Source organism: Lemur catta, chromosome 11 (assembly GCF_020740605.2).
Source record: "Lemur catta isolate mLemCat1 chromosome 11, mLemCat1.pri, whole genome shotgun sequence".
Classification (NCBI taxonomy): Eukaryota; Metazoa; Chordata; class Mammalia; order Primates; family Lemuridae; genus Lemur; species Lemur catta.
The window spans coordinates 35,222,338-35,242,295 of NC_059138.1; the positions used below are offsets into that span (position 1 = coordinate 35,222,338).

General features: G+C 36.8%; 1 non-coding gene and 1 pseudogene across 1 annotated transcript; one reads left to right on the top strand and one right to left on the bottom strand.

Annotated features, from left to right (window-relative positions):
- Positions 1 to 10,550: 10,550 nt before the first annotated feature.
- On the top strand, positions 10,551 to 10,657 carry LOC123647808. Its single transcript, XR_006738348.1, has one exon. It is a non-coding gene; the product is annotated as a U6 spliceosomal RNA (small nuclear RNA).
- An 8,140-nt stretch (positions 10,658 to 18,797) lies between these two features.
- LOC123647236 lies at positions 18,798 to 19,747 on the bottom strand (annotated as a pseudogene).
- Positions 19,748 to 19,958: the final 211 nt, after the last annotated feature.

The following is a 19,958-nucleotide window of genomic DNA, read 5'->3' on the forward strand; positions in this document are numbered from 1 at the left end:
CAAAGCAATTCACTAAAAATATGAATGGCTATTAAATATTAATGTGATCAATCTCAAATTCCATTCATAACTCTAAAAATTCAGATTTATATTTTAATTTAAATAATTATGCTGAGGTAGAATTTGCATACATTAAAATTCAATGTAAAATTGTAAAATTAGATCTTAATTGTACAATTTAATGAGTTCTGACAAACACAGTTATGTAACTATCAGCACAATTATGATACAGAAAAATTCCATCATCCCCAAAATTCCCTTATGCAATTTAGCAATAGGTTCTTCCCTCTACCCCTGGTCCTTGGCAATCAGTGATACACTTTCTGTCACTGCAGCTTTGCATTTTTTAGAATTTTATATAAGTGGAATAATATTTTATGCATGATTGTATCTTTGGATTTTTTCCACTTAGCATAACTGTTTTTAAATTTATACATATTGGTGTATATGTAAGTAGATCATTCTTTTTCAGTACTGAGCAGTAGTCCCTCACCTATACAATAGCTATATATTTTTTAATTAAGAAAGTAATGTGTTATCAAATGTCAGCTCAATAATCCTTTTGATTTTATTACAAATAAGGAATAACATCATGTATTATAGCAGGGGTGGAGAACCTATTCATGTTAGAAGGCTGCATTAATTTAGTTATAATCAAATAAGGCTGTATTCAAGAAACTTTAATTAGATATACTTAAAAATATACATAATTTTGTAAAAATCTAATTACTGAGTACTTAATAATTTCAAAAAATGAAAACCATTTGTTAATTTTAAAGTTAACTAAACTTGTAATGGCTTTGTTGTGTCTGCTTTTTGTTGGAAAGCATTTGAATATTTGGTTGCAGCATGGAGATCCACAGTTTCAGTTGATCCTCTATATGGGTATCAATCATTTGTGACCTTAAGGGCATCTTGATTTGGGTTAGGTAAGAGAATGGAGATTCACAGCAATAAGTAGATGAACAGCAAGAAAGCATTTTTCAGGCATATTGCTGAAGGTGTGGGTATTCTAAGGCATTTCTCCATATTTCAATTCGATCCATCTTAGCATCAAGCAATGACTTTAAAATGCCACCTACTGAAAGCTCAATCAATTTCACCTGTACGCCTTGGTGATATCAAGGAGGTGAAACTGAAATGCTAATTGGAGTGTGAGGTCATGATTCTCAAAGTCAGTGAACGTTTGTTTCATTGTATTCTCCAATTAATAGGTCTTTAACAACTGTTTATTCTTCAAATGATTCGCACATATCATCTTGCTCATTAATGACCTTTGCTAACTAGGAAAAATGTTCATCCAAAATTTCCTTTTAAAGACGAACTGTTTTTAAAAAGATAGCTTTTTTCAAAATGCTTGGATTTTTTGCCACATATTATATAGATTTAGTTTTACCTTGCAAAGAAATATTTAAATTGCTTTGATTTGATATAACACACAGAAATGCTGCATTCTTATAGATGTCTTCTTTCAATAATTCATATTGCCGATTCTGTTTTTCATAAAATTTAACTATCTGTTCTTGCAGAAAAAAAAATTTGGCAAACATCTGTCCCTGGGACAGCCAACACACTTTAGAACAATGCAGCAAATCCACACTGCATACATCATTGTTCAACTTTAGCTTGTCACAAAACTGAAGATGCCATGTTGCATCTGCACAAATATAGTTAACAATACTTGTTGAAAACAATGACTTGTTGCAAAGTGTCACTTAAAATAGTAGCTTTAGCACAGAGACTTTGCTGATGCAAGATACAATGAAAGGAAATGAGAGCATCTGGATCTGTTAATACTTTTTTTTTTTAATTTATGCAATAAAGCCCTTCATGTTTTCCTGTCATGGAAGGTGCACCATCTGTACATACACTCACTAAATTTACCAAATTCACTCCAACTTAACAATATTTATCTTGACAGTTGTTGAAAATATCTATTCCCCATGTTCTGCTTGCATGAGTGCCCAAAGACAGTAACTCTTTATAGCAAAGAAAATCTTCTGTTATGACCCAAATGAAGTATAAAACCTGTACCAAGTCTGTAGTATCAGCTTATTCATCCAAAGTGATTAAATAATATATATTTTCCTTTTGAAGTATTGCATGAAGTAGTTCTGTTAAGTTGAAGGCTAATATATGCTGCCAATTGGTTATGGTTCTCCTTGAAAGAGGCAGTTGTTTGTACTTTGAAAATTTATCATGGTCTAAGCATCCTACAACTTTGCCAATGCATTCTTTCACAATTTCTATATCACTGAATGGCTTCCCTTTTTTCCTGAGTATATAAGCTACTTAATACTATATAAATTGCTTTAGTGGCATTATTTCCAGGTCTTCTTGGTACTTGAAAGAATTGTCTTGGCCGGGCGCGGTGGCTCACGCCTGTAATCCTAGCTCTGGGAGGCCGAGGCGGGTGGATCGCTCGAGGTCAGGAGTTCGAGACCAGCCTGAGCAAGAGTGAGACCCCGTCTCTACTAAAAATAGAAAGAAATTATCTGGCCAACTAAAAAATATATATACAAAAAAAATTAGCCGGGCATGGTGGCTCATGCCTGTAGTCCCAGCTACTAGGGAGGCTGAGGCAGTAGGATCGCTTAAGCCCAGGAGTTTGAGGTTGCTGTGAGCTAGGCTGATGCCACGGCACTCACTCTAGCCCGGGCAACAAAGTGACACTCTGTCTCAAAAAAAAAAAAAAAAAAAAAAAAAGAATTGTCTTTGCTTTTGCTTTTCATCCTTTAATTTCTGCAATACAACCTTTCATGCCTGTCCCTCTAATTTAAAATATTTGAGGTCCTTATGAATGTTAAAATGCTGATGAGCATTGAATGTCTTTAATTTTGATATTGCGAAGTAAGCAAATCATCTTCAGCAGAAACAAGATAATACTGCATTTCCCAATCCTCATTGAAAAATCTGTTTTCTTCCTTCAGTGTTCTCTTGGCCTTCTTTGACATGATGGGCTATTAAGCAGACAGAATTTAAAAAGTACTCTTGAACAGTGCAACTATTCACAAATTCCACTTCAAATAGAAACACAGTGCACCACTGTCAAAAGCTTATAACAGAAGGGTGTACTTTCCCCCATAACTTCTTACCAACAAGCCTCATGCAGTAGTGGCGCCAGGCAGGTGTTAGAAGTTAGAACTAAAGCATAAGCCTAGCAGCCATCAATTGAGCCCTTGTGGCTTACTAATGTTCTAATTATGCCAGTCAATCTGGGAAGATTATGTCATTGGAACTTATTTTATTTTTTGTTATTTTAAATATGTTCATTTTAAAAATAAAATATAAAAGGCAAACAAAAATGTATTAATAAAAATAAAAGGATGTGCTCTGTAAAATTTGGATTCAGCACCTAGAAGGTCACATGTGGCCTTAAGGCTGCAGGTTCCCCACCCCTGTGTTATAGTAATAAACCATTGTGCATTAAGAGTGGTGTTTGGTACACTTTATTTTAAAATATGTTTATTTACACAGTAAGTAATATGTACCTATAATTCTGTTTCTCATTAAAATTTATCTAATTTAAAAAATGTACTATAATAATATATGCAACTTAAAAAATTATTTGATTCCAATCTTCAAATTTATCATTCCTTGCTATTACCTTTTAAATAAAAGCTATGTTCCGATTACTAGAGAAACCACTGAAAAGCTTTAACCATTTTTAACTCTTCATCTGTATGAATTAGTGTTAATTTGGTTTTATACAACCTAAATACCTACAGAAAAATAAAGGTTAAGATTGATATGAGATGGCTACAGTCAACTAAAATCATCTTTTTCAAGTTTAGATTTACCAAAATAGCCTCATCATTCACATTGGGAGAAATGATGTCACATTTAAATTCATAAGATAATTTTATTTCTATTATATATATATATACACTACCTTATATAGTTTAAACATTGATATTTCTGTGTGAGTTTTCTAACAATAGTACCAAAACCATTGTATTTTAAAATCTTATGACCTAATCCATCAACACTTACTATTCAATACTCCTGCTTTGTGATTCCTGTTTTTATTAGTATGTTTCTAATTTTCCTGTTTCCAGTTTCTAATTTTAGCTTTACCTGATTTTCAAAATTCTCAGTTCTTGTAAAAAGAGTGTAAATGTCTGCAAATAACCCTGTCAACTCTCTCCAGGTTGCCTGCACCAGACCTAGCTGAGACTTGAACAGCACCAATGTTCTGGGATGAACCTCCAATCAGCTTTCCGCAGTTCTGGGAATTTCTTCTACTCATTGGGAGGTCTGAAATATCTCATCAGTCAAAATGTGTCGGGGTCTTTGCCCAGAATACCTCTAAACTGCTACCTCAAATCCAGGCTGCCTGACACCAAGGACCTTTCCCATATTTGTTCTCTACAAAAGACAAGGGATTTTATTATTGGAACAAAGACTCACACTGTGGATCCAGCAATGTCCCCATGGTGGCATGCCTCTCTGTGGGATTATGGGAGGATCAGGCCACCTGTAACTTCTATTCTCTTGCTGACCTTGGTCTATGTACACATTTCCAATAAGACTCCTCTTCAACCTGTGAAGTGTGATGTTGTGAAATTTTTATAAACCAATGATCCAGGACAAGCAGAGATCTGGATGGGATCTACGTTGAATCAAAATACATTATCACTTTTTTACCTGAAAGTATTTAAGGGGATGATTCTCTACTTCAAGTTTTTAATCCTGTATTTATAATATTTGGGCAGTGCCAAAAATGCTTCTTTTTTGTTCCAAAAAGTAGCGTCCCGAGATTATCAAATCTATATAAAGGAAGTGGCCTAATCTTCCCCCAAGAGAAGTGGGGGACTTTCTCTTTTCTATTGATATAATTGACTTACTGGGGTTTGATGGTGCTAAGCATAAGAAACTAAGTAAGGTGTCAAGTTACTTACCTTTGGTTCTTGTCACAGGATATAGTTAAACTATATCTTAGGGAAGTGGTATTTCAAATTATGCCATACAAGCTGATTTTAGTGGTCCTTGAAAAACATATGGTAAATTTGAAATGCCTCAAATAATCTAGACTTGTGATTCTTAGTTTGACTGCACAGAGAGTCACCTGGGGAGAGTGGGGTGGTGGTGCTTTTAAAAACACAGCTGCCCAAGCCTCCTAGGACCAAAAAAATCAGGGTATCTGGAGAGGGGACCAGCATATCAGTATTTCTAAAAATTCCCCAGATAATCCTAATGTGCAGCCAGTGTTGAGCTTTTGATGTAAGAAGAAAAATATAAAAAACTTTCAAAAGTTGCCTTCTGAAACATGACATGAAATGCGTACAAAAAGATTGATGCATATAATCATATGAAAATTGCCAAGTTTTATATGATAAAATATTCTGGAAAAAATTTCCAGTTACCTATATTGTAGAAAGAATTTTTAAAATATATAAACACAAGGGACAAAAACCTTACTTTCAAAGCATTTCTATGAATTTTAAATAGGAAAAGGAAAACAATCTAATAGAAAAGATAAAATGATCTAAACAAAAAATTTACAAAAGAAATACAAATGTCCTATACACACTAAGTCTCATTAATAATTCAGGAAATATAAATTAGAATGAAAGACTTATTTGCCCAGTAAAGAAAGTCATAATATTCAGGATAAGCACACTGAAATATTGTTGGGGAGACTCTAAAGTGAATCTTTTAGAGACAAACTTTGCACTTTCCAACAAAGTTTAAGTGTTTGGCCCAGCAATTTACATGTACAAAAAATAAAAGTAAAGTGATATTTATTGAAACAGTGCAAGAGTAAAAATTTGGAAATGAAACAAATGGTACACACAGATTGTAATGACCAAATAGATTACAGTGCAGCTTTTATTGCATCTGGATATGCAAGGCAGTGCTGTGCTAATAAACATCCCCAACCCTTAGTGGCTTTTAACACAAAGGTTTATTTCTTACTAATGCCTCAAGTCTCCATGTCTCCTTATCCAAAACCCTGCCTGATGGAGAAGTCATTATTTCAAATATTGATAGTCACTGAGACAGAAGAAGGTGAATGTCATAAAGAAGCCTAGAGTATGGTAAGAGCTGTGGGTCCCCAGAGAGGCCTTGTTCTGTACAGAAGGTACAAATGCCAGTAAGTATCAAAAGAGAGTTGAGTTGTTCTCCCTCAGGAGTTTCCATTTGACAACTAAGACTGTAAGTGAAACTAGCATTCACCTCTGTGTACACACTGTGAACACAGAAACCACACACCAGTGGAGGCCACCAGCCATGGAAAGAACCTGATGGAATCAGAAAACACCAACTTCTTTCCTACTAGAAAAGTCCACTTTCACAAGAAAAACCCTGGCCTCCACTTTTTCTCTTCCCTGCCCTATTCCCAGAGGGTCTAGACCCAGGGCGTTGGGAGCAGGAATTCAAATCGCAGATCACTGTCTCTTCTGCCTTCCAAGTTCAATTCCCAGCACCCCTCCTTTCTTAAAAATAATAACAGAAAAGAAAGTGCATGTTAGGAATGCTAAAGAAAGGAAAACTACTGAATTAGATATGATTATTAGAATCTTAAAATGTACTGAATATTGAATTAAATTTTAATAAGTAAAAGTAGTCAGATATTTAAGAGAAGTAGTATTTCATGGAGGGGAAGTAAACACAGCATTTATAAAGACAGAAGCAATAAACCTAAAACTACATTAAGTTAATTATTTAGTGACTTGTGATTCTTCAATAAATAGGTTACCTATAGGTACGATGATTGTGTTTATACATTCATGGAAAGTATTCTGGCAAGTTACCTACTACACTGTTCACAGCAGTTGGTGACCTCTAGGGAGCAGGATTAGAGAGGATAATATTGTAAAGGGAAAGTTGTTTTTATATTTTCAGGTTGCAAGACTACTAAGTTTTTTTTAATCTCTTATAACAAAATATGTTAATCTTACAATTGCAGATTAATTTAAAAAAGACTTCACGAATTCAATTGCATAGTGATCAAAAATATTATATGCCTATAGAAAGGATGCTATAAATTCTGTCCTATATTTCAGAAGCAGTTATGTTTCTTTACATTTAAACATTCACTAGTGAAGTAGAAAGGAGATAATTCTACAAACTAAAACTACTAGAGTCTTAGCTAATACATTTTGTTTGTATTGTTTACCAAAGACAAAACGTTTTCTTATTATCGCCTTGCCATGAATGGCTACTTCTCAATTATATGTGGTAATGAGAGACAAAAATTGCACGGATAATTAAAAGCCACGAATAACCCCCCAATGTAATTTTAGATAGTATTTCAATCTTTTTGCCTGTCTAAGCTCTTAACAGGACTATTAACAACTGAATTGTAAAAACCAACTGGATTCAGTTTACAGCCTCTCTGTCATTCTCCTCCCACTCTTTGATGAGCCTATCGACATGAAGTGAAATGACTGAAAAGCATCATCAACAAAGGGGAGGAGAAGGAGGGACTCTGGGACTCGGCTACCATGTAGTCAGGCTGTGAAACCCAGAAGTTAAATATAAAACGTTAATTGTCCTGAATTTACGTGACAACTATTTCTCCAACATAACAGTATGCAGTTGCCAATCGCTCACTTACATTTTATTACTGAGGCGGTTCTGTCCACAGCTTCTCAGATCCCAGTTATCTATTATGGCATCTTACTGCATAAAGATGTTTTAATGATGGCAAACTTGATAAATAGACACTATTTTTATTATTGTCTATTTCTTCCAACAATTCAATTGTATCCATTTCGACCCATATAAAAATCACCCATGGGCTGTTAAAATGGCTTTGTGAGTAAGTGACATACTTGGTGAAATGAAAACAGTGTCTTGATAATTGTCTCCTAGCACTAGGACATTCTTTTCTAGTGGTGGCAGCTGCTCTCTCCTTCTGTCTCTTAGTCTATTGACTAACTGGGCTTAACTATAATGACTAATTCATCTACCATTACCAGCTTGTCTTTACAACCTCTCAATGCTTGCTTTTTATTCTCTGTTCTTTCTCTTTCATTCTCTTTTCACGTGTATTAGAAATATATGAATTATTGTATTTTTCTTTTCTCCAGTCCCACACGGAAAATACATAAGTTTCCCTCTTTGGATTTCCTGAGAGCATACAAAAAAGACCACACTGCATTTACCGTGCTTAAAAAAAAAAAAAAAAAAAATTCCAGCCAACAAATTCTTATTCAGCTCTCAAGTAAATGAATGCTCTTACTATAAATGCCATTTTCAATGATTACCCTGTCACCAGGATTAACTCAAAAGTCTTGCTTTATATTAATATATTAATGGAACTGAAATTTAAGGTACAGCTTTTATCTTATTTCTTTGGCCGTTTGCAAAATCTCAACCCCAATCTGAAATCCTTTCTTATCACTTCTATTTGAATGACAGTGTTGATTTGGTTCAAAGGTCCAATATAGCACATTAAAATATCCTGTCCCCACACACCTACCTACTTAGGATTTAAAATAGAAATCACTTCAAAAAATTGTTGATACTTAAGTCATACATTCCACCAGTTCTACCAATCACAAAATAGAACATCCTGATAAGGTGTGGTTTCCTGGAAGAGTCATCATCTAATGCTACAGTGTTTCTAATTTTTGTTTTATTTTGAATGATCTTTCATGATTACTCATGTGTGAAATACAAAAAGTAGGTATCCAACAACATTCTTCGTCTAAATAAAAATTGGTGTATTCAATATGTTGAAAAAGTACACCCTGTGGATATAAACAAAATGCAATTTTATTTTTAAACTCTATTCAATGGGAAAACTTCTTTATCCTCCCACTGGAGAAAAATGCAGCAGGCTTTAGGAATCTCTGAATCTAAGGGTAACAAATGGTTCTAGGTTTACCTCACATTCCAAAACATGGTCTCAGTTTAGAGATTAGAAGTGTTCAGTGCAAGATATTAATCAATGTTTGAATCTTCATTTCAAGCATGTTAAAAGCTTTCTTACACACACACACACATTCATGAAACATATGTACATACATACATGTAGGAAAAACAATCACACAAAAAAACCTCTTCAAAAATCTTTTTGCCTCTTCAAATATGATACTTTTTTTTTTTTTTAAACACTCTTGCCTGAGAAGTTCTGAGAGTCTTGGATCGCAATCATTTTGATTTCCTTTGTCATATTGACTTCGCACCTTTTTTGGCAATTATTGCTTTTTGGTGCCTAGAATTGAAATTCCAATTTTGACATCCTCCTATTAAAATTTTTAATGGCTCACAAAAACTCCTTCACCATTGGGTGTGAACTGTTCATATATAAAATATCAAGAGAAACTTTCTAAAACACACAAAGATAACTCATGTCAACTTACTAGAAAAAGTAAATGACTTGTGTAAAAAAATCTAAATAATAATTCAGATATACTAAATCCTTCACAGGCTGTGCAGAAGTATATCAGCCTCCAATTCAAGAATAAAAACTACATATATGGCATGAGAATAAGCCACCAAGAGGAAGTAATCTATTTAAATGTTGGGAGAAATAAGTTCAGATAGATGATGTCCAATATTTCAAATATTAAGTGAAAATTTCTTAGGAAAATAAGTAGAGACCTTGAGTATCTAAATTGGGCAAAATGTTGATTATAATAGTACTAAAAATTAACCAGCCTTCTGAACTTGAAGTTCGGACAAAATATAAAACAAATAATGTATTCCTAAAGTAATTCTATGAAAATAAAAATCGATGTTGATCAATTGAGCAAGGGTTTACCTTAAAACAAAGCTTTAACAATCAAAAACTCAGAAGTTTATTAATAAAAGACTACTTACCAAAGAACTACACAGATCATTCCAATTGAACCCAGATATCTATCATCAGACGTAAAAATGAAGTGAAAAACAATCTTCCAATTGTTACTGAAGCTGTATAACATAAGGCACTTAATAGTTTGATTTGTAATGTAACAAGATTGAAAGATTTTTTGAAAAGAATGAGTTTGTTTTAGCCAGGGTCTTTTTGGGTTAAAGAAAAAGGAAATTCCATTCAAAAGGTGTAGGGTGGTATGTGTCTTTTAAGGATAAAGAGAATCTCATCATGGAACCCAAGGGGAGAAAGTATGCTCAGGCTTCACGTGAGCTGGAATGGAGGCAAGGCCCAGAGGCCCAGAACAGCCACATCATAACTCCAATTTCTGGTTTTCTTTTTAGGTCTGCTGCATTCTCCTTGTTCATCTGATTGACTATGTTCTTATCCCCTTTGTACACGGACCACTATAACCATGGGCCTGTTCCTGTCGTAGGAAGGCTGAGAGATGCTGACTGCTATTTTCAGGAACATATTTTCTCCCAGTGTTCACATACTGTTATAAACAAATCACATCTGACCATTAGGATAGTAACCTTAACAGATTGGCATTAATTTATGATATTGCTGTCCTTTTGTCTGGGGGGCAAAAGTTCCATCATCCAGAAAGTCTCTAAGAAAATGTATTTATCCCATCTGATTTTTACTTAAAAAAAACCTATATCAATTATTTCAACAAATATTTGCATGTCTTGGAAGACAAGGGAGAGGTGTAAATATGAAGAAGATATAATCTCTCATGCTCATTTCAGCAGCACATACACTAAAATTGGAATGATACAGGGAAGATTAGCATGGCCCCTGTGCAAGGATGACATGCAAATTCGTGAAGTGTTCCATATTTTTAGAACTCTGGGAATATGAAAAATCAGAGAGAAAGGACACTCCCAAAGGAAACAAGAGCTCTTTACCAATGGATACCACCCAAAACAAACAACTACCAAAATGAAAGATAAAGAATTTCGAGTATGGATTTTAAAGAAGCTCAATGAAATATAAGAGAAAGATACAATCTCAACTCAAAAAGTAGAGAAGATATATTAACAAATAATGGTAAGACAGAATAATAGGAGCTAGAAAAGAGTTTATACAGGACAGTACATGAGAAAATAATGGATAAAGGAAAGGTTTCACCGGAAGTTTCTCATCTGAATGTATAATAAGTAAGTTATTCACAATTAAGATGAAGCTACGATCTTTAAAACTTGAGTTTTAGAGAGAACTTCTGTGTGGATCTGTGTTAATGATTTTAAATCCCTGAATAATAAAGAATTAATCATCAATTAAATATTTGCTAGCCCCTACATACATAGCATGATTTTAGAAACTAGCGAAGACACAAAGTATTTTTACAGCATGATCTCTGTTCACAAAAGAGTTTACATAGCTCAACATACTGAACAAATTATTCTATAGTCACATCATTTGAGAACAAGTATTTCAGCTGGCCTGGTTAGATTTTTGCTTAGGAAATGACTCCAATAGAATAAGAGTTAGATGATTTCAATTTAAACATACTGGTTAGCTTACTGCCAGATACCTCGGCCGTGTCCCCCCTGTGAAATTGCCCCTTTAACCTCACGAATGCTTTCAAGCCAAAGAGAAACTGGAAGAGGGCCAATAACCTAACTAATAATACTCTGGGTGCCCTGGTGCAACCAGTTGCTTTGCCTGGAAAGGGCACAAAGGATCTTGATCTGCTGGAGCCAGCAACTTTTATGGACTTTTTCCCAGTGTCTAAAAGAGGTATCTCCAGAAATTCTAGAGATTAAAAAAAACAATTAGATATCTTGGCAAGATGGCAGACTAGAAGCAGCCCGCATGCTCCGCTCTCAAGGAGGGGATCAAAAGTTGCAGGTGGATGCCTACCTACAGACGGACGGCTCTTCTTGGAAAAAACATTGTGAAACACCAGAGAAGTGATGGGAGACATTCAGAGTGAAGGGGGAGGTGCTGTGGAGATTCATTCGGTAAGATCAAGGGGAACTTTGGAGAGGCATGCACACGTGGGGCAGGTCAGGAGGAAAGAGCCCTGGGGTTCCATGCTGATCCAGCAAGCACTGCAGCAGGAGCTATGAGGGGTACCCTCCCCCACCCACCGCAGACCTCTGAACTGATGGGGGAGCTGCCTGGAGTCTGTGCAGAGAAATTGCACTGGAAAGCAAGTGCAGCAGGGTTCTGGTTGCTACCTATCCGGGGTTATTGCAATTGATCTATTCTGAGCTCTCAGGTACAGAAAGCCAAGTCTGCATGGGGTGTGGCTTTGCAACAGCCACCTTTGTATCACCCCCTCCTGGTTGGGAAGGGAGTGGGCAGAGTGGATGCTCCCCCATGCTGTGCTCTGTGACTAGGAGTAGAACGCCCCTCCTACCCAGCATGGGGTCTGAGCAGAAGAGGTGCCTCAGGTGCCACAGACACCACCTGAGAAGCCTTGCAGTGACTGCCTCAGAGGGACCTGGGTGGGGGTAGAATCCAGGACACCCAGTGGCTACAGCCCGCAGCTCCACCCCCTGACACCCCACACTACCACCTCTATCATTTCTGAGCTGCTGGAGGTAGCCTGGCCTACGCAGCTCTACCTCTGCAGTTTCAGCATTGCAATCTGACTCTAAGTCCCAGCCCACACAGCTCCTGACCTGCCTTCAGGCTACTGCTCTGGGTTTGAGGCTCCTGCTGTGCCCAGGAGAGCCACTCTGTCCTGGAGGCTCCAGTGCTACCCTCAGGCCTGAAGATACTGCCCCTGAGGTTCCACTGCTGCCTGAGATTGCAGTTCTGCCCCCCTGAGGCTCCAGCACTGCCCCCAAGACTGAGGCTCTGTCCCTGTGGATCCATCCCTGTGGCTCCAGTGCTCCTGTTGGGCCTGTGACTCCACCTCAGAGATTTCAGCACTGCCCCTGGATGCCAAAAATACACCCTGGAGTCTCCACCACTGCCAATGAGTCCACAGAACTGCCCTGAGGTCCAAAGTTCCACCAGGGACACTCTAGGCTTGAGTCACCATTACACTCAGACCCAGTTCGAGCAAATACCCTCAGCACGGACACTCATGACAACTGCCTAGATAGGCTAACCCAGCTGCCACTGTCATTTCTGCAGGAAGACACCAGACAGAGCAATCCCCCACAATGCCAGCCTTCATGGACAGGGTCTCACCCAGCCCCCAACTCAAGCTTCCAACAGTGATCTGGGGAACAACCCACTACCCCATGCAAAGATTATCCAGCACTGGTTTGAACTGTGACAATCAGAGGGGAATGGGACAAAACAGAATGGCTGCATTATAGGTTATCAGTGCTCTTTCCCCTCTCCTGCCTGGTCAATATCCCAGGGTAGGATACCAAAGTGCCATCTAGGGACATCCTTTCTTCTCACTAAGTAGGAGAGTTCCCAGAAAAGGAGAACAAGTGCCCTATTAGCTCTTAGTTGAGAAAAGAGGATTCAGATGCGAAGAAACCCGCAAAAGAATTCATGCAACATGAAAAAACAAAACAGTTCAAAACTCCCAAGGGATCACAATGCATCTATATTAATGGACCCTAACCATAAGGAAATTGTTAAAATGTCAGAAATGCAATTCAAAATATAAATGGCAAATAAAATGAATGGAATTGAGGAGTAAGTTGAAAATCAACAAAAAGAACCACCCAAAATGGTTCAGGACATCAATTTAAAAAAAAGTCACTAAAGAGCTAGACAACATAAGAAATGATATAATAATAGACATTAAAGAAATAAAAGAGCCATGTAGGGAATTTTAAAATACAGAAGAAAAGCTTCAACAACAGGCTAAATCAAGCAAAAGAAAGAACCTCAAAGCTTGAAGACAAGGCTTTAAAGCTATATCGGTTATTCAAAGATGCAGAAAAGAGAATAAAGAAGAATGAGCATTTACTCAGAGAAATACGAGACTATGTGAAGCAAACTAATACACGAATCACAGGTATCCCTGAGGGAGAAGAAGACAGAGTAAAAAGCATGAAAAATCTATTTGAGGGAATTATTGAGGAAAATTTCTCTGGTGTTGCCAGAGATTTAGATATTCAGATACAAGACAGTCATTGAACACTGGGTAAATTCTTAGCAAATAGGCCATCTCTAAGACACATAGTCATCACCTTGGCCAAAGTGAAAAGGGAGGAGAAAATTCTACAAGTAGCAAGAGGAAAGCAATAACTAATCCACAAAGGAAAACCCATCAGGCTAACTACAGACTTTTCAGCAGAGACCTTACAGTCCAGAAGGGATTGGGGCCTGATGTTCAGTCTTCTAAATGCCCATCAATTCATAAGTGGATTAACAAAATGTGGTGTGTGTATACACCCCCCCCCCCATGGAGTGCTACTCAGCCATAAAAAGAAATGAATTAACGTCTTTTGCAGCAACTTGGGTAGAACTAGAGACCACTGTCCTAAGTGAAGTATCTCAACAATGGAAAAACAAACGGCACATGTTCTCTCTAATAATTTGGAACTAATATATGGGCACACATGTGCATAGAGAGACGTGAAGGTCGTTGGAAATTAAGAAAGTGAGGGGGGAGGGGTAAAAACCTACCTATTAGGTACAACGAATACTATTCGGGTAATAGGCACACTAATAGCCCTGACTTAAGCATTATAAAACTATCTATGTAAGAAAACCATTTGTACACCCTTAATATTTTGAAATTTTAAAAAATTATTAGAAGTTAAAATTGAGATGAGACACTTCCTATCTTATTTTAATAATCTATAATAAAATATTTCTTTGTAATGACAACACTGATTAATACTGATACATCTTAGTGCTGATAATGATCAGGCACTGTTTTAAGACTCTTACGTGTGCTAACTCATTTCATTCTCACATCTATCTACTCTGATTTCTGCAAATTCATGTAATCATCAATTGATTCACTGGCTAAGTATGAATTGAATTCTGTTGTTCGGTTTACAGAGTCAGAAATACTTCTACTCTTGAGAACTTGTCTGAGAGTATGTATACATGTTTGTAGAAGAAAGGAGTTTACAGTTATCAAAGCTCTATAAGATTTTTTTCTTGGTTATTTGAAATCACTTTTTCCAAGACACTTATTTTTACCTTTGACATGTTAAAGCTCCACTTTTATCAAGTTAAGACTACTCTCATTCCCCTAGGATGTTTTCTCTCAAATTATAATAGATAATCTGCCTGTTCAAAGAGCTTCCTGTGATTTAACTTTGCCTACCATCTTTGTTCACCAGATGGCCTAGAACACTCAATACCAAAATTGTTTTTCTCTAGTAATATTTAATCTTGCTGTGTAACACTGGTTTAAAATTCAGTTACTCTTTATCAGATAAACAAAATTTAATGTATCTGTAAAATGATTCCATATTGACTTAAGAAACTGCTGTAAATCTCTGAATGATGATTTCAACATTTCAGTCAAAAAAATGAATACAGAGGTTAGGCATAGTGGCACATGCATGTAACCCTAGCACTTTCAGAAGCGAAGGCAGGAGGATCACTTGAGGCCAGGAGTTCAATACAAGCCTGAGCGACACAGTAAGACCCCCCATCTCTACAAAACAATAGAAAACGTAGCTGGGCATGATGGTATGCACCTGTAGTCCCAGCTACTTGGGAGGTTGAGGCAGGAGGAAACTGCCACTTAAGCTTGGGAGTTTGAGACTACAGTGAGCTGTGATGATGACACCACTGCACTCTAGTCCAGGCAACAGAGAGAGATCCTGTCTCAAAAAAAAAAAAAAATTATAAAGAATATCAAACCTCAAATATTGTAGTTAAAATTTTACTAAAATGACTTTTAAAAGACCTTTTTTGCTAAACAGAGTTTACAATAATGTTTCACTATCTGAATAATAGCCTAACCTTTGTTGTAAATTAATTTTGATCCCATGAAATAGGCTGTACTGCTGACTGTGAAACAGAATTGCTAATTATTACAAAAAAGGGGAATGCAAATAATGTGAAAATGCTTCATCTCAGCTAGCAGAACTAAAAATAATCCAACAACAAATAATACCACATCAGCAGCTCTTAGGTGTGGAGATTTTTGGCTTCTACCACAAATGTATTTTGAAATTTTTCATATGTGGTTTATGGATGATAAATTTCCCAGACTAGTAAGGTCCTTTGTACTTAGAGAAATGATGAGGTTTTCATTTTTATTTTTCCAGTGTTTTGAAATCAAAACTATATTTCCTGCTGGTTCTATATAAATGACTTATTATACTTTTTTGAAAGAGAAAAATTAGAGGTACATGAAAAGCATCTGGCAGAGTGCTGGGAGAGCCTTATGTTATTTTTCAGAGCAAATGAAAATTCATGTCTGTTACACTAGCCCCTTAAATCTCCATGTACCCACACAGGAGCTATTAGTCCTCTCCTATGTAATGGAAATGAAGTCTCATTGAAACAAGGTCATTTAGAAAGAACAGTTTCTCTGTGCAGGTTCTGAAATGGCTGACCTTGAATCTTATTCATTAACATGATCATAAAAAGATTGTTTTATATTTTTGATTATTGGGGTTATCATGGAAAAAGAATAAAATGGAGAGCCCATTTAATATCATGGTTATGTTCCTCAAAAATTTATGGAAGAAAAAATTTTATATGCCCAAAAAACTTATCCAACCTCTAAATAAGCAGATAAAGGCAAATTAAAATTTCTCAGCTATCAACGTGCAAAACATTTTAAAAATCACAATACATGATGTCAAGAATGTGGTGAGATGGGCACTTTGGTTCCCATCTCTACAAACTTCTTGACCCAGGGACACTATTTCAAATAAGTTCTAGGAAAGTAATAGATATTTAGGCAATAACTTTTATAAAAGATTATCAGTATAGCATTATTAGTCACAAAATACTGAAATACATTTTGGTTTACTTTTAACAGTATATTTTGTGGTCATTAAAGTCATGCATTTAAAGTATTTTTAGTAATACATGAACAAGTTAATGGTTTGATTTTAAATAAAAAAACCTGAAAATGCATTCAGGTTTATTCAGCCCATAATTCCAAATTTTCTAAAAATTCACTAATATTTTGTGAATAACAACAACAAAAAGAATACAAAGAAATACATCTGAATGATAGCAATGTTTATATCTTGCTAATGAGACAGCAGATGATTTGGGGTTTCTGTACATTTTTTATTAATTTCCCCAAATTTAGAAAACTGATTTAATATTTTTAAAAGTAAACGTAAAACATTTTGATAAAAAAATTGTATGTCTAAGTGAAAGTCTTAAACATATTTATGATGTATTTAAACAGAATTTGTATCTAGGGAAGTTATATAATTTGCAAGAAGAGATTAAACCTGGGATTATATGAGCTGATTTCAAAATCTTTTGAGAACTGAAAGCTGGTTTCCAAGAGAAATAGTTTGCATTCTTTCCAAAAATAGACAAACAAACAAATAAAACAAACACCAACAGTACCCACCTGCTTGAATGTATACCAGCTTTTGTTTGTTGTGTTAACACGTTTAATGTGTACCTGAGGAGAAAGTATGGGGTCTTCCTATATGTGACACTTCTATGTCTAAAGTTTATATACTGTTGTTTATTTATGCAGATGTAGGTGCTGAGGAATATAGTTCACAGAAATAAGCAGTTGAAAATGTAGACATATTCTTGTAGCATTGCCATTCAATTACTGTGAACACTTTGTGAACTGTATGCTTATAGTGACTTTTCATCAAAAATTATTTTTAATGATCAATCTGCTAATACTATCAACAATTATGTACTGTGTGGGATGTCTTACTATAACTTCAGTGATTTAGTCTGAAGTCCACTGTGTCAAAATATTATCTAACAAGATTTTTTTTTTTTTTTTTGAGATAAGAGTTTTGCTCTGTTGCCCGGCCTAGAGTGCTGTAGCGTCAGCCTACCTCACAGCAACCTCACACTCCTGGGCTTAAGCGATCATCCTGCCTCAGCCTCCCAAGTGGCTGGGACTCCATGCATGCACCACCATGCCAGCTAGTTTTCCTATTTTTAGTAAAGATGGGGTCTCGCTCTTGCTCAAGCTGGTCTCGAACTCCTGACCTCAAGAGATCCTCCCAACTTGGCCTCCCAGAATGCTAGGATTACAGGTATGAGCTACTGTGCCTGGCCCTCTAACAAGATATTTCAAAATGCACCCGACTAGGTATGCATGATTATTGGCATCTTAACAGATATCCTTCTATTAGTTCTCCAGTAGAGAGCAGAGATCTGTGGAGTGGCATATCTAGGAAGAAGGCCAAAAAGTGAGGAAAAGTATAGAAAATGAACATGTATGATCTAAATTACAAAGTGGCTCTACTTTTAGTCTTTTTCTTAAAAGACTAAAGCTAGCTGAGAATTTGAGGAAGGGATCTCTAAAGATTTTTTATTCAAAAGAATGAAATTAAATCTTGGATCTCTTAATATTGGTGCCCAATATCACACAACATAAAAGCATGAGCATTAAAACTTCTGATAACCATCCAATGTTCAATTAAATAATATCTAATAGAAATGTACAAGACTCTTCCATTTATTCTATGGGTCATTTCTCAATATTGTAATATCTTTTCTTAGTAAGATTATTTAGCACTTTTCAATTAGAAAGATTTTTTTGTTTGTTTGTTAGTTTGTTTTGTTTTGTTTTTTTCAGAAAAGCACTTTTTATTTGAGGCAAAGAGAAGTCTGACTTTTAGGATTACAGTTCCAAGAGTCAAAACTCAACTCTTGGTGGCACTATTTTGATTTTGTAGACTTTGCTTCTCCTTGGTCAGAAAAGGGTATTCAGGTTTTATTTTTGCCAGCTGGGCAAACAGGCAAAGAAAACTGGAATAGCCTTCTTCTCTACTGATACTGCTCTTCAGAACCAACATAAAGCTAGACAAACCCTCAGTGGTCAGTCTGCAGGTTGCTATCCCACGGCTGAGGCCATACTACATCTGCAAGGAAGATGAGGCAGGAAAAACAGGTGTAGGTCAACTGGAAAAAGCAAGCATCCACAGCGTCAAAACTCCTCATTGAAGGGGTAATTCTTGTGGGAGGCACAGCTTAGCAAGGCATAGACCCTCAAGCTTCTTTTGTAGCTGAATAAGGTGATCACATCATGGCTGCTCAGTTCAAAGTCAGAACCTTACAGTTCTCAGCAATGTTTTCAGGTGTCACAGACTTGGAGATCACCACCAAGTTCTGCTGCATGGGGAACGAGATCAGAACCTGAGCTGGAGTTTTATTGTGCTTGGTTGCAATCACCTTGATCCTGGGATCCTCCAGGAGGGATGGGTCCTTGGGCTTGGCCCAGGGCCTGTTGAGAAAGCCAAGGAGCTGTAGACAGTCACCACGATGGCTTCTGACAGGCAGTACTAGACTAACTTCTCCTGAGTTAGGTACAGGTGGCACTCGATCTGGTTAACCGCTGGCTTATACTTTAAGCAAGATTTGTTTAAGATCCTCTTGATCTGGAAATGGCTGAAGTTGGAGATGCCAGTAGCTGTCACCAGCCCTTCATCCACCTGCTATTCCATGTCAGTCCATGTATCCAAAATATCTGTGTCACTGGGAATCACGCTGCCTGCTTTGTGCATTGGGAAAAATTCCTTCCCAGTCTTAAAGCCTGTCTGGCAGTGAATAAGGCAGAGGTCCAGGCAGTCCAGCTGCAGGTCCTGAGCATATTCTTGCAGGCTGCTTTCAGCAGGCACTTCTTATGGTATGTTCACCACACCTTGCTAATGATGAAGAGCCCCCCCCGTGTCACCACCCGCTCCCTGAGCTTCTGATGGATGGCCAACCGTACCTCATGCTCATTCTGGTACACATGGGCACAGTCAATGTGGTGGTACCCAACATCGATTGCTACCTTCACAGCCTCTGGGTCATCCAGCCCAGAGAGGACTTCTAGGTGCCCAGCCCCACCACGGGCATCTTGGTGACAGTGTTGACCACAATGTGGCTGGTCATAGCTGCTGAGCTTCACGGACTCCTTCCCAGAACCGTGAGAATCAGGAAGTTTTTGTCCAGTTCCCTACCTCTCCCCAAAAAAGCTTGTGTAATTGTATACATGAAAGCAGTCAACATGCAATATTTTCTGCTTTGTGGTATCAAGATTAGGCCAAGATTAAAATATGTGTTCTAGTATCTGTAATAAATGATTACATATGAAATAAAATGA